Consider the following 15,235-nt stretch of genomic DNA (forward strand, 5'->3'; position numbering starts at 1 on the left):
ACAGGAGGGTCAAAATATAACACAAACTGCGAAACTGATTTCCACCACTGGTGTCTTAGAAAATAACATTGTGGAGCATAACACTGATGTTCCAACAGGTTTAGGTTATGAAAATAAACGATGAAATCATCAATCTGTTGGTAGAAATATGATAATTAAAATATTTAACTTTAACTTAGACAAACTTTATATATATATACATTGGGGTAAAAAGTATTTAGTCAGCCACCGATTGTGCAAGTTCTCCCACTTAAAATGATGACAGAGGTCTGTAATTTTGATCCTAGGTACACTTCAACTGTGAGAGACAGAATGTGAAAAAAAAATCCAGGAATTCACTTTGTAGGAATTTTAAATAATTTATTTGTAAATTATGGTGGAAAATAAGTATTTGGTCAACCATTCAAAGGTCTCGCTGATGAAAGGAGGTTTTGGCTCAAAATCTCACGATACATGGCCCCATTCATTCTTTCCTTAACATGGATCAACTGGCCTGTCCCATTAGCAGAAAAATAGCCCCAAAGCATGATGTTTCCACCCCCATGTATCACAGTAGGTGTGGTGTTCTTGGGATGCAACTCAGTATTCTTCTTCCTCCAAACACGACAAGTTGAGTTTATACCAAAAAGTTCTATTTTGGTTTCAACTGACCACATGACATTCTCCCAATCCTCTGCTGTATCATCCATTTATCCATTTTGGTATAAACTCAACTCGTCGTGTTTGGAGAAAGAAGAATACTGAGTTGCATCCCAAGAACACCATACCTACTGTGATGCATGGGGGTGGAAACAACATGCTTTGGGGCTGTTTTTGTACTAAGGGGACAGGACGATTGATCCGTGTTAAGGAAAGAATGAATGGGGCCATGTATCGTGAGATTTTGAGCCAAAACCTCCTTCCATCAGTGAGAGCTTTGAATGCTTGACCAAATACTTATTTTCCACCATAATTTACAAATAAATTCGTTAAAATTCCTACAATGTGAATTCCTGCATTTTTTTTCACATTCTGTCTCTCACAGTTGAAGTGTACCTATGATGAAAATTACAGACCTCTGTCATCATTTTAAGTTGGAGAACTTGCACAATTGGTGGCTGACTAAATACTTTTTTGCCCCACTGCATATTTACTGTCACAAGTGGCCCTCGATAGAAATGATGTCATCACTAAGTGAATCCAAGATGGCTGCTTTGTGTCAGCCATGGTCAGCCGTGGCCCCGATCAAGTCTAGGTCTAAACGTCAGCGCTGAGCTCTAACCGCCAAGCTCACCTGGCCGCAGCCCGTCTATAATTCAGCAGCCGTCTCAGGTAAACACCCCGTTATCATTTAGGATCCAGTGTCTCATTAGCGGCCTGAAATATTGCTTTTGTGACTGCGGCGGGTCGCCACCTGCCGCCGTCACGCCGCCCATTGATCACTCGCCTTTGTGACGGCCGCGGGCTGAGTTCAGGTGCGCCGGCGGAAACCGAAGACGCCGCGGCGGGCCACTGGCGTCGTCTCGGGTTTTGATCTTCCATGCCATGGTGCCCAATGATTCACAGCCCTACTGAAAACTGTATCACCATTTAAGGGTTTTATATCGGTTAGTGATACTGAAATTTCGATACCGGACCTACTATATGCTCTAATATCGATCCTTCAATCAAAATATTGACACTTTTGATACTTTAGTTAAGGGGTGTCCAGGTTTTTTCCACTCTGAGCCACTTACTGAAAAAAAGACTATGTCTCCCGGCTGGCCTGGGAACGCCTCGGGATCCCCCGGGAAGAGCTAGACGAAGTGGCTGGGGAGAGGGAAGTCTGGGTTTCCCTGCTTAGGCTGTTGCCCCCGCGACCCGACCTCGGATAAGCGGAAGATGATGAATGGATGGATGGATGGATAGTCAAAATATTGGTATTTTTTAAATTAAATTGTACTATGCCAAGTGAATTACTGCGATTAATCGTACCCTTATCCCACCTTTCACGTACACTGAAGATGCCTCGTAGGAGCAAAGTGTGCAAGTGTGTCCACAGTGTTTCCCAGACATTCCTTCATTTCATTTCCACCACAAATACATTTTTAGGATTTTTGTTCATAAACTGCTTGTCGTTACAAAACTTGGTGCAGTAGACGGCAATATGCATCGTAAGTGTTGCCAACTTATCAACTATGTTGCTACATTTAGCTAGTGCTCAGACCCCTCTACATATTTAAAAAAAAAAAAAAACATACCCGCAGCAGATATCAGCAAAAACAGTAATGTTTTGGTGAAATCGTGAAAAAAGGCAGTAATACGGCATCAATCGCAAAATTAACTATTTTTGGAGAGTAACCTTTTGACCAAAATACATATACAATATTGATTAGTGATCTTTGGCATTAAAACGGTCTTGTCTCAAGGATGCGGAAACCTGAGCAGAGCTATCTGCTAGGGCCCTGAGCTATATGCTCAGGGCCCTAGAAATGTGTAGGGGCTGTAAAAATGTTTTGACAAATGGAGAAATTGCATCGACTCGTTAGGAGGTAGAAGATTCAAATCAGGCCCATAATTTTATCGTGGCCGTCCCTATACTTTTATCATGGCCCGCCACTTCATTTCATTTTATTGTGGACCATCCCATAATTGTAATGTGGCACAAAACAAATAAAATGTGGACCATCATGTCATTTTTTTCTGGCCCTTATCGTGGCCCTCCACATTGTTTGGTCGTGGCCCTCCCCGTTTTTTTCTTTGTCCCTCCATATCATTTTACTGTGGCCGTCCACATAATTTTAATTATGGCCGGCCATATCATTTATTGTGACCCTCCATATCATTTTATTGTGGCTAGCTACATCATTTTATGTGCTTTGTTACATCATTTTATAGTGGCCTTCTATGTAATTTTTTTGACCCTCCACATTATTTTGACCGCACATCCATAAAAAGTAATTTTACATAAAAAGTTATTATCCGGTCGGTGACCAGGTCAATGCAGAGGTCAGTGAATTTCCTTCGATAAAACTGTATATATTGGGCAAACAAATGACATTGATTCACTTAAAATATAAAAAAGAAATTTGTAAGGCATTTTGCAAATTAAATTGTATTTTAGTGAAAATATTTTTTTTATTTTTTTATTTTTTATTAAATTGTACTATGTGAAGTGAATTACTGCGATTAATCGCAATTAAAAAGTGTGCGTTTAGAATGTGTTTTTCTTCCAGATATTATTTTGTATCCATAAATAGTTTCTACCATTGTCTTTTTAAAGGAACATCCGGTGAGTCACTTGCCTTGCAGCCATTAACTGTTCAACACTCGCTTGTGTGATATTTTTTATACTTTTTTATATATTTTTTTTACCACCACTGAGGAGTGAGTTAAAACAAGACACACTTCCACAAAAAGCTCACCTCTCATTTTATTGATGACTCTCCCGTCTGATTCACCCCCCCGCCCCCCGACTTGTAGCGTAAACACTGTTTGAGAGATGAGGATGAGCGGATGGACAAGTCATGGAGTTCTTTTGATTGGGAGAATGGCGTCCTCTGGCTGATTTCGGTAGACAGGCGGCCCTCAGGTGGCTGCCAGCCGCCCACCTGGTGACGAGGCCCGTGTGGGAGCACATACGGCGGAGAGGCTCCGATGCTTCTTTGCAGCCTCGTTCCCCGCGTATGACGTGCTATGATACACGGAGAATGACGTTTTACGGTATTATTGCCAAATTTTTTAAATGTCAAGGCCCAGTCAGGCTGGTACCGTCAGCGTTCACTGGGGCGGTTTGCAGGGGTGGAGCTGCTGGGATGAGGATCGGCACCTCTAAATCTGAGGCCTTGGTTCTCAGTCGGAAAAGGGTGGACTGCCGTCTCCGAGTTGGGAGTGAAGTTCTGCCTCAAGTTGGACGAGTTCCAAGTATCTCGGGGTCTTGTTCACGAGTGAGGGAAGAACGGAACGCCAGATTGACTGACGGATTGGTGCAGTCACTGTACCGGTCTGTTGTGGTGAAGAGGGAGATGAGCCACCTCTCGATTTACCAGTCAGTCTACGTTTCTACCCTCACTTACATTGGGGGAAAAAAAGGATTTAGTCAACCACCAATTGTGCAAGTTCTCCCACTTAAAATGATGACAGAGGTCTGTAATTTTCATCATAGGTACACTTCAACTGTGAGAGCCAGAATGTGGGAAAAAAATCCAGGATTTCACATTGTAGGAATTTTAAAGAATTTATTTGTAAATTATGGTGGAAAATAAGTATTTGGTCAACCATTCAAAGCTCTCACTGATGGAAGGAGGTTTTGGCTCAAAATCTCACGATACATGGCCCCATTCATTCTTTCCTTAACACGGATCAACTGTCCTGTCCCCTTAGCAGAAAAACAGCCCCAAAGCATGATGTTTCCACCCCCATGCTTCACAGTAGGTATGGTGTTCTTGGGATGCAACTCAGTATTTTTGTTCCTCCAAACACGACGAGTTGAGTTTATACCAAAAAGTTCTGTTGTGGTTTCATCTGACCACATGGCATTCTCCCAATCCTCTGCTATATCATCCATGTATCCATTTTGGTATACACTCAATTCGTCATGTTTGGAGGAAGAAGAATACTGAGTTGCATCCCAAGAACACCACACCTACTGAAAAGCATGGAGGTGGAAACATCATGCTTTGGGGCTGTTTTTCTGCTAAGGGGACAGGACGATTGATCCGTGTTAAGGAAAGAATGAATGGGGCCATGTATCGTGAGATTTTGAGCCAAAACCTCCTTCCATCAGTGAGAGCTTTGAATGGTTGACCAACTACTTTTTTTTCACCATAATTTAAATTATTTAAAATTCCTACAATGTGAATTCCTAGATTTTTCTTTCACATTCTGTCTCTCACAGTTGAAGTGTACCTATAATGAAAATTACAGACCTCTGTCATCATTTTAAGTGGGAGAACTTGCACAATCGGTGGCTGACTAAATTATTTTTTGCCCCACTGTATAATCACAAACTTTGGGTAATGACCGAAAGGACAAGTGGAAGAAAGGAGTTTTCTCCGCAGGATTCTGGGGTCACCCTCAGAGATCGGGTGAGGAGCTCGGTCATCCGGGAGAGGTGGTTCAGGCAACTACTACGGATGTTTCCTGGACGTCTTTCCGGTGGGGTGTTTCGGATATCTGTCTGTTTTTGGGGCGGTATGGCGTAGTGGGTAGAGCGGGCGTGCCAGAAACCTGAGGGTTGCAGGTCCGCTTCTCGCCTCTTGACATCCAAATCGCTGCCGTTGTGTCCTTAGGCAGGACACTTCACCCTTGGCCCCGGTGCCGCTCACACTGGTGAATGAATGATGAATGAAGGATAGGTGGTGGTCGGAGGGGCCGTAGGCGCAAACTGGAAGCCTCACTTCCGTCAGTCCGTTAGTAGCTTACCACCACCAGGTGTGAATGAATGATGGGTTCCCACTTCTCTGTGAGTGCTGTGGGTATCTAATGATAGAAAAGCGCAATATAAAATCTATTCCAATATTATTATTATTATGTCCAGCTGGGAGGATGAGCGCCATGTCTGGTCTGGGAACGCCTCGTTGTTGCTGGGCATCTCTGCGACCCAGACTCGGATAATCGGCGTAAAAATGGATGGATGGATTATTTCCTAATTGTTGTCCGTTGGCAATTGAACTTTTGTTTTTGATTGATTGAAACTTTTATTAGTATATTGCACAGTACAGTACGTATTCCGTACAATTGACCACTAAATGGTAACATCCGGATACGTTTTTCAACTTGTCGGGCTCCACATTGATCAATTCATGGTAACAATTCATGGAACAAACTATTTCCAATTAATCCAAGCTCTGATACGAGACCTCTTCAATTTCAAGAGAGTATAAGTCTATCATAAGGTGTGTGTTGTCTGTTTGAGGAATTTCACATGATCGAGCCTTTTCTAACATTCCACACGACAAAATAACAAAATTATGTACTACGAGTCGTGCTAGTATCGCATCGGATTAATATCGGTTGGCTGATACTCAGGGCTCAGCTATCTGTATGATATCAGACGTGTACTAGGAGTACCAGCACACCCCTCGTTCTTAGTATCATGACTTGGCTGGGAGCGATCGTACTGTTTGATATACGGCGTCCATTTTCATTGAACGGACCAAATATCCGGTGGCAGAGGGGTTAGTGCGTCTGCCTCACAATACGAAGGTCCTGCAGTCCTGGGTTCAAATCCAGGCTCGGGATCTTTCTGTGTGGAGTTTGCATGTCCTCCCTGTGAATGCGTGGGTTCCCTTCGGGTACTCCGGCTTCCTCCCACTTCCAAAGACATGCACCTGGGGATAGGTTGATTGGCAACACTAAATTGGCCCTAGTGTGTGAATGTGAGTGTGAATGTTGTCTGTCTATCTGTGTTGGCCCTGCGATGAGGTGGCGACTTGTCCAGGGTGTACCCCGCCTTCCGCCCGATTGTAGCTGAGATAGGCGCCAGCACCCCCCGCGACCCCAAAAAGGGAATAAGCGGTAGAAATGGATGGATGGACCAAATATGGTTCCTTGCCAAAGGGCTGCAGAAGAAAAAAAAAACAAAAGACCATCTCACAAATATATTTCTCCTTCCGATCCGTCACCAGGCAACGTTTCCCTTCCAGGAGCACGGTGACCCGTAGACTTGCTAAATGACACGTTTGAGACAAGCAGGACTCTTGTCAGTCGGAGCAATCTGAAGAAAAGTGAGCACATCTTGGTGGCCGGGCGGAGATAACTATTAGAAGTGTACGTTCTAGTTTGCACGTGTGCCAAAATGTGCTGGCTGAGTGCGAAGGCATCTGTTAGCTGGCATCCAAGCAACATCGCTCATGCTCGAGGATCTTGTTTAGCATCTCTGAGACAGATGAGCTGCAGGGATTGCGTCTCTGTAACCTTTCTAACAATCTGACATGTGTACTAATATTTGAATAGATATTGAAGTCTGGATGTACTTTTCTAAATGTCACTTTGCTCCTTCTTGGCTAACTTTTTTAAAGCTTTGCATTGAAGGCAGTCTGATAGTTTTTATATCAATGATGAAATATTAACACTGCAACACATGCCAATACGGCCTTTTTAGTTTACTAAATTACAATTTTAAATTTCCCAGGAGTTTCGTCTTCGAAACGTCGTGTAATGATGACGTTTACGCAAGACGTCACGGGTTTTTTTTTTTATCCTGTCCAGCTTCTCAGGCAAATCATATAGTTGATGTAGATGCCCATATCGGCTGTTCAGATTTACTTTACAAAAGAGAAGTGTAGGATACTTCTCTTGTTGCCTTATTTGAATTGACTTCATTAAATGTATTTATATTATCATTTGTTGCAGCCGGGCCAGAGCAGGAGGGGATAGAAAGAGAAAAAATAAAGGAAGACAGAGGCGGAAATTGTGGGGATAAGAGGGGGATTAGACAGAGAGACAAAAACAACAGCAAACACAACAATAACAACAATAGAACAACACCAGCACATACAATATGTACAAATATGATCGTAAAAGTGATAGTAAATAATAATATAGTAATGACAATGACCATTTTTACACTAAAACTGGAGCAATACAAATACCAATAGAAAAAGCGCTATTGATCATGAACAAAATCAATAGTTTACCTCTATTATCAACAATACAGTTGTTCAAATGCAACAATACGTATACATAATGATAGCTAGAAAGATAATAAAATAAATGAAATAAAAATTGAAAAAAAGGAATACCGAAAGATGGAAGGGAAGAGAGAGAGGCAACCTATATTAATCTTGTAGATTGTTATAGTAACAATGGGTTAAGCTTTGTCAATATGCCATGTGTTACCCAGTTTACCCTAGGGCAACAACGTTGATATATGTGTGATGAAACGTGATTATGTGTATGTATGTACGTCACGGGTTTTTAGGAAATATGAGCGCTGCACACACACACAGCTAAATGTCGTCTGCTTTAAGGGCATAATTACACAGTATTTTGGACATCTGTGTCGCTGAATCTTTTGCAATTTGTTCAATTAATATTGGAGAAGTCACAGTAGAAACATGGAGTTGGGAAGCTTTAGCCTTTAACCACACAAACACACGGTGATTCCTTGTTTAAAATTCCCGGAGGTGAAACTTTCCTATGGATCAGAGCGCGGTCAAGCCAACATGGATCCCTACCAAATGTCAACCAGCAGGTTTCGGTGAGAAAATTGTGGTCAAAAAGTCAGTTCTTACCGGAGAAAAGCTGAGCTTGTGCCGTCCATAGCTGCCGTCGACTCCCCTGAGACACTGCGCGTCAAAACACCCGTGGAGACACCCTTGCGACTATCAGGTACTATTTAACTCACTAAAACACTAGCAACACAATAAAAAAGATAAGGGATTTCCCAAAATTAACCGTAGTAAATATGTCTAAAAACATGGGAATCCGTCCCAATGCAATCGCGTTTTTTTTTTTTTTTCTAGTCCGTCGCTATCAATATCCTCAAACACAAATCTTTCATCCTCGCTCAAATTAATGTAGAAATTGTCGTTTTCTCGGTCCAAATAGCTCTTTTTGTTGGAGGCTCCCATTAAAAATAATGTGAATATGTGAGGAGCCATCAAACATGTGACATCATCGTCTGCGACTTCCGGTAGAGGCAGGGCTTTTCTCTTAGGACCGAAAGTTGCGAACTTTATCGTGGATGTTCTCTACTAAATCCTTTCAGCAAAAATATGGCAATATCGCGAAATGATCAAGTATGGCACATAGAATGGACCTGCTATCCCCGTTTAAATAATAAAATCTCATTTCAGTAGGCCTTTAAAATATCTTTCTTTGACATACACAGTACCTTCAAATTAAAAGTATTGGACTCGACTTCTTAGCCATTAGTCTTTCTGAAATAGTGCAATTATTTATGGTGGCTAAAAAAGAGTGAATTTTACGTACTATTCACTTGCTGTTGTTGTATATCCTATTATTTGTGTCTGTATTGTGCTGCTGATCATCCCAATAATTACTTTTCAGTCTCTGTCCTCGCTAAAAATAGAAAGATAATTTTTTTTTTTTACCTGTATCCATCCGATTTCTACCGTATATTGCTTGTCCTTTTCAGGGTCACGAGTAAAATGGGACCTATCCTAGCTAAAAGGCAGTGTACATGTTCGACTGGTCGCCGGCCTACCACACGGTACTTATTGGCAACAATCGCAATTTAATTAATTAACCTAAGAAGCATATTTACTTTTGTCTCAAGGTTATGTGTTTGCTGGCTTCTGTTTGTTAGTGAGTTTGTTGCTTGGTTAGTTGTTTGGTTTATCAGTTGTTTTTTTGGTTTGTTGGTTGGTTAGTTGCTTGTTTTTTTTTTTAGCTGGTTGGTTTCTTTAGTTGGTTGGTTAGTTGGCTGCTTTGTTCATTGGCTGCTTTATTGCTTGGTTAATTGGTTGCTCACTTGGTTTGTTGGTTGCTTGGTTAGCTGATTGGTTGCTTGGTTTCTTTGGTTAATTCATTGGTTAGTTACTTGGTTTGTTGGTTGGTTACTTTGGTGGTTGGTTAGTTGACTGGTTGGTTCATTGACTGCTTTGTTGCTAGGTTAATTAGTTGCTTACTTTGTTGGTTGCTTGTTTGTTTTTTTTGGTTGGTTCATGGGTTATTTGCTTGGTTTATTGGTTTCTTTGTTTCTTTAGTTGCTTGGTTGGTTGGTTCATTAGTTGGTTTCTTTGATTGGTTTGTTGCTTGGTTTTTCAGATGGTTGGTGGCTTGGTTTGTTGGTTGCTTAGTTTTTTTGGTTAGTTTATTAGTTGCTTGGTTTATTGGCTGCTTTGTTGGTTGTTTGCTTGGTTTCTTTGATTGGTTTGTTGGTTAGTTACTTGGTTTGTTGCTTTGTTGCATGATTTATTGGCTGTTTGATTAGATTGGTGGTTGGTTGCTGGGTTGCTTGCATCATTAATTGCTTGGCTTCTTTGGTTGATTAGTTGTTTGGTTCGCTGGTTGGTTTGTTGGTTGGTTCATTTCTTAGTTTGTAAGCAACACAACTCAAAGTTCTAAGTGAATTTGGATTAAACGTTCAAGAAATGTCTGACATTGGATAATATTATCATACTGGTGGTGCTTAGGATTCTGTAACAGGCATAACCACTAGAGATGTCCGATAATATTGGATTGCTGATATTATCGGCCGATAAATGCTTTAAAATGTAATATCGGAAATTATCGGTATTGGTTTTCAAAAAAGTAAAATTTATGACTTTTTAGAAGGCCGCTGTGTACACGGACGTAGGGAGAAGAACACAGCGCCATTAAACCTTAAAGGCACTGCCTTTGCATGCCGGCCCAGTCACATAATATATTCACACACACAACTGAATGCAAGGCATACTTGGTCAACAGTCATACAGGTCACACTGAGGGTGGCCGTATAAACAACTTTAACACTGTTACAAACATGCGCCACACCGTGAACCCACACCAAACAAGAATGACAAACACATTTCAGGAGAACATCCGCACCGTAACACAACGGAGCAGCACAAAAGCTTCCGGGACGCTACAATATACACCCCCCGCTACCCCTTACCTCCCCAACCCCGCCCACCTCAACCTCCTCATGCTCTCTCAGGGAGAGCGTATCCCAAGTTCCAAGCTGCTGTTTTGAGGCATGTTAAAAAAAATAATGTTCTTTGTGACTTCAATAATACATATGGCAGTGCCATGTTGGCATTTTTTTCCATAACTTGAGTTGATTTATTTTGGAAAACAAACAACAAAATTAGGCATAATAATGTGCTAATTCCATGACTGTTTATATCAGTATCGGTTGATATCGGAATATCGGATATCAGCAAAAAATCCATTATAGAACATCTCTAATCACCACCTAAGTTTTTTCCTACCACTGCTTTTGTCGCCAGTTTTCCACGTGCAGCTCTTTCCGTGTAGAAATGCCTGGTGTGGACCTCTGTCAATCACCACGGCTGTAGGTTCGTGTACGCTGACGAGTGGTCCTTCCTGAGCCCCAGTGCCCTGTCCTTCCTGTCAGCATCTTTCAAAATGATTATTATATGATTGCTCAGACCTCCGTCACTTATTTTGAGCTCATTGTGTCTTCCGACTAACGCTTGACAGCGTTTTTTTTTTTTTTTTTTAACCCCCGTAGCACAAAATGTGGTCCATCACAGCAGAACACAAAAGGTCCGAGTCGGCTTGTTCTTGACCTTCAAACGCGACATGGGTGCAGGGATTGTGACAACTGAAGCCTGAATGTGATGAGCTAGTGCCTTTAATGGAGATCACTGCTCTCAAACTCAATTTACCTGGGGGCCCATGAAGTATTCACTTTTCACCACGTGACTAACTGTGTTTCTACCAGTGGCTTTACTGACCCTGAGCTATGGGAGGCCTTAAAGGGGTCCCATCACGCAAACCCAACGTTTCTTACCTGATGGCACCCGTTTTTGTGTACTTGGGATCCTTAAGTCCCAAAAATTGGAATTGACAGAGTTATCTATTAAACACCTATAATTCGAGAAGATTGTGTCATTTTTTTTTTTACCTGTATCCATCCATTTTCTACCGTATATTGCTTGTCCTTTTCAGGGTCACGAGTAAAATGGGACCTATCCTAGCTAAAAGGCACTGTACTAGTTTGACTTGTCGCCGGCCTACCACACGGTACTTATTGACAACAATCGCAATTTAATTAATTAACCTAAGAAGCATTTTTATTTTTGTCTTAAGGTTATGTGTTTGCTGGCTTCTGTTTGTTAGTGAGTTTGTTGATTGGTTAGTTGTTTGGTTTATCAGTTGTTTTTTTGGTTTATTTGTTGGTTAGCTGCTTGGTTAGTTAGTTGGTTGGTTAGTTGCTTGTTTTTTTTTTAGTTGGTTGGTTAGTTGGCTGCTTGGTTCATTGGCTGCTTTGTTGCTTGGTTAATTGGTTGCTCACCTGGTTTGTTGGTTGCTTGGTTAGCTGATTGGTTGCTTGGTTTCTTTGGTTAATTCATTGGTTAGTTGGTTGTTTGTTGCTTGGTTTGTTGCTTGGTTTCTTTGGTGGTTGGTTAGTTGACTGTTTGGTTCATTGGCTGCTTTGTTGCTAGGTTAATTAGTTGCTTACTTTGTTTGTTGGTTGCTTGCTTGGTTTCTTTGGTTGGTTCATGAGTTATTTGCTTGGTTTATTGGTTGCTTTGTTTCTTTAGTTGCTTGGTTGGTTGGTTCATTAGTTGGTTTCTTTGATTGGTTTGTTGCTTGGTTTCTGGGATGGTTGGTTTTTTGGTTCGTCGGTTGGTTTCTGGGATGGTTGGTGGCTTGGTTTGTTGGTTGCTTAGTTTTTTTGGTTAGTTTATTAGTTGCTTGGTTTATTTGTTGCTTTGTTGGTTGTTTGCTTGGTTTCTTTGATTGGTTTGTTGCTTTGTTGCATAGTTTATTGGCTGTTTGATTAGATTGGTGGTTGGTTGCTTCAGATATCTCCGTACTTGGTAAAGCTTTACCCAAAAGCCTCTGGGGCAATCCGACATATCTATTCTCCCTACAGAAGTCAAGTCCAAAAAAAACATGTCTACCCGATGACCAAAAATTAGGGGTGTGAAACTTTGGACACTTAACGATTCAATCCGATTCCTGGGTTGACGACTCGATTCAGAATTGATTCTCGATTCAAACCGATTCTTGCCACGTATTACTCGATACAATAATTATAATGCAACTACTTCAAAGCAGGTTACGGGTTTGTCAGGCTCAAACACAGATGACATCTAATAATCAGACAAGAAGCAAGGAATTGTTCCAAAAGCTGTATGTACTTTTCAGCATTAAAGGCCTACTGAAATGAGATTTTCTTATTTAAACGGGGATAGCAGGTCTATTCTATGTGTCATACTTGATCATTTCGCGATATTGCCATATTTTTGCTGAAAGGATTTAGTAGAGAACATCCACGATAAAGTTCGCAACTGGAGAAAAGCCCTGCCTCTACCGGAAGTCGCAGACGATGACGTCACATGTTGATGGCTCCTCATATATTCACATTGATTTTAATGGGAGCCTCCAACAAAAACAGCTATTCAGACCGAGAAAACAACAATTTCCCCATTAATTTGAGCAAGGATGAAAGATTCTTGTTTAAGGATATTAATAGCGACGGACTAGGAAAAAAACACAAAAAAAGTTAAAAAAAAAAAAAAAAACGCGATTGCAATCGCGTTGCATTGAGACTGATTCAAATGTTTTTAGAGACATTCACTAGGATAATTATGGGAAATCCCTTATCTTTCTATTGTGTTGCTAGTGTTTTAGTGAGTTTAACTGTACCTGATAGTCGGAAGTGTACGTCCACGGCCGGGTGTTGACGCGCAGTGTCTCGGGGAAGTCGACGGCAGCTGTATGGACGGCACAAGCTCAGCTGATATCCGGTAAGAGACGACGTTTTAACCACAATTTTCTCACCGAAACCTGCTGGTTGACATGTAGTCGGGATCCATGTCCGCTGTGATCCATACTAAAGTCTCACCTCCGTGAATTTTAAACAAGGAATCACCGTGTGTTTGTGTGGCTAAAGGCTAAAGCTTCCCAACTCGGTCTTTCTACTTTGAGTTCTCCAATATTAATTGAACAAATTGAAAAGATTCAGCAACACAGATGTCCAAAATACTGTGTAATTATGCCGTTAAAGCAGACGGCTTTTAGCTGTGTGTGTGTGCAGCGCTCATATTCATAACAGCCTGTGACGTCACGCGTACAAGTCATCATTACGCGACGTTTTCAAGAAAAAAGTCCCGGGAAATTTAAAATTGCAATTTAGTAAACTAAAAAGGCCGTATTGGCATGTGTTGCGATGTTAATATTTCATCATTGATATATAAACTATCAGACTGCGTGGTGGGTAGTACAGGGTTTCAGTAGGCCTTTAATGGTGCCTTCACAGATGTGTAAGTTACCCATGCCTTGGGCACTAATGCACCCCAATACCATCACAGATGCTGGCTTTTGAACTTTGCGTCCATAACAGTCTGGATAGTTCGCTTCCCCTATGGTCCGGATGACACGATGTCGAATATTCCCAAAAACAATTTGAAATGTGGACTCGTCAGACCACAGAACACTTTTCCACTTTCCATCAGTCCATCTTAGATGATCTCGGGCCCAGAGAAGCTGTCGGCTTTTCTGGATGTTGTTGATAAATGGCTTTCGCTTTGCATAGTAGAGCTTTAACTTGCACTTACAGATGCAGCGACGAACTGTATTTAGTGACAGTGGTTTTCTGAAGTGTTCCTGAGCCCATGTGGTGATATCCTTTAGAGATTGATGTCGATTTTTGATACAGTGCCGTCTGAGCAATCGAAAGTCACGGTCATTCAATGTTGGTTTCCAGCCATGCTGCTTACGTAGAGTGATTTCTCCAGATTCTCTGAACCTTTTGATGATATTATGGAGCGTAGATGTTGAAATCCCTAAAATTCTTGCAATTGTTTAATGTTGTTCTTAAACTGTTTGACCATTTTCTCACGCAAAGGGGTGTACCTTGCCCCATCCTTTCTTGTGAAAGACTGAGCTTTTTTTGGGAAGCTGTTTATGTACCTAATCATGGCACCCACCTGTTCCCAATTAGCCTGCACACCTGTGGGATGTTCCAAATAAGTGTTTGATGAGCATTCCTCAACTTTATCAGTATGTATTGCCACCTTTCTCAACTTCTTTGTCACGTGTTGCTGGCATCAAATTCTAAAGTTAATGATTATTTGCACAAAAAAAAATGTTTATCAGTTTGAACATCAAATATGTTGTCTTTGTAGCATATTCAACTGAATATGGGTTGAAAAGGATTTGCAAATCATTGTATTCCGTTCACATTTAACACAATTTCCCAAATCATATGGAAATGGGGTTTGTAAAAGTCAAGCCCGCGCGCCTCCTCTATTTAGTAGGAATGTCCCTATTACATCACTGTCGCTGAGGGAAAGGGGTAATTTCGACAACTCCAGTTATACACAGTATATGATTATAAAATATATAAAAGTTAGGTGACGCAGGTGATATCGCCTTGTCTCTGCTCTGTCTGGGTCACGGCGGTGTTCAGCCTTGCCCGTCAGCAGGCCGAGTCTAGACACAACACTGATAAAAACAACTGGCAATCTTTTGGATTGCCAGCTTGCATATAGTGGGGCAAAAAAGTATTTAGTCAGCCACCGATTGTGCAAGTTCTCCCGCTTAAAATGATGATGATGATGATGATGTAATTTTCATCATAGGTACACTTCAACTGTGAGAGACATATTGTGGAAAAAAAATCCAGGATTTC

General features: G+C 41.3%; 1 long non-coding RNA gene across 3 annotated transcripts in view; it reads left to right on the forward strand.

The window, feature by feature from the left end:
- Positions 1-15,235, forward strand: part of LOC133542218 (uncharacterized) — a 114,787-nt gene that overhangs the window by 51,725 nt on the left and 47,827 nt on the right. The window contains exon 4 of one of the 3 annotated variants that reach the window (XR_009804095.1): positions 11,102-11,474. The exons of the other annotated variants lie outside the window; for them this stretch is intronic. This is a non-coding gene — a long non-coding RNA (uncharacterized LOC133542218). Of the gene's footprint in view, positions 1-11,101; positions 11,475-15,235 lie in introns of those variants that run through there. 3 annotated transcript variants of the gene reach the window in all.

The sequence above is a fragment of the Nerophis ophidion genome, linkage group LG24 (genome assembly GCF_033978795.1).
Source record: "Nerophis ophidion isolate RoL-2023_Sa linkage group LG24, RoL_Noph_v1.0, whole genome shotgun sequence".
Lineage (NCBI taxonomy): Eukaryota > Metazoa > Chordata > Actinopteri > Syngnathiformes > Syngnathidae > Nerophis > Nerophis ophidion.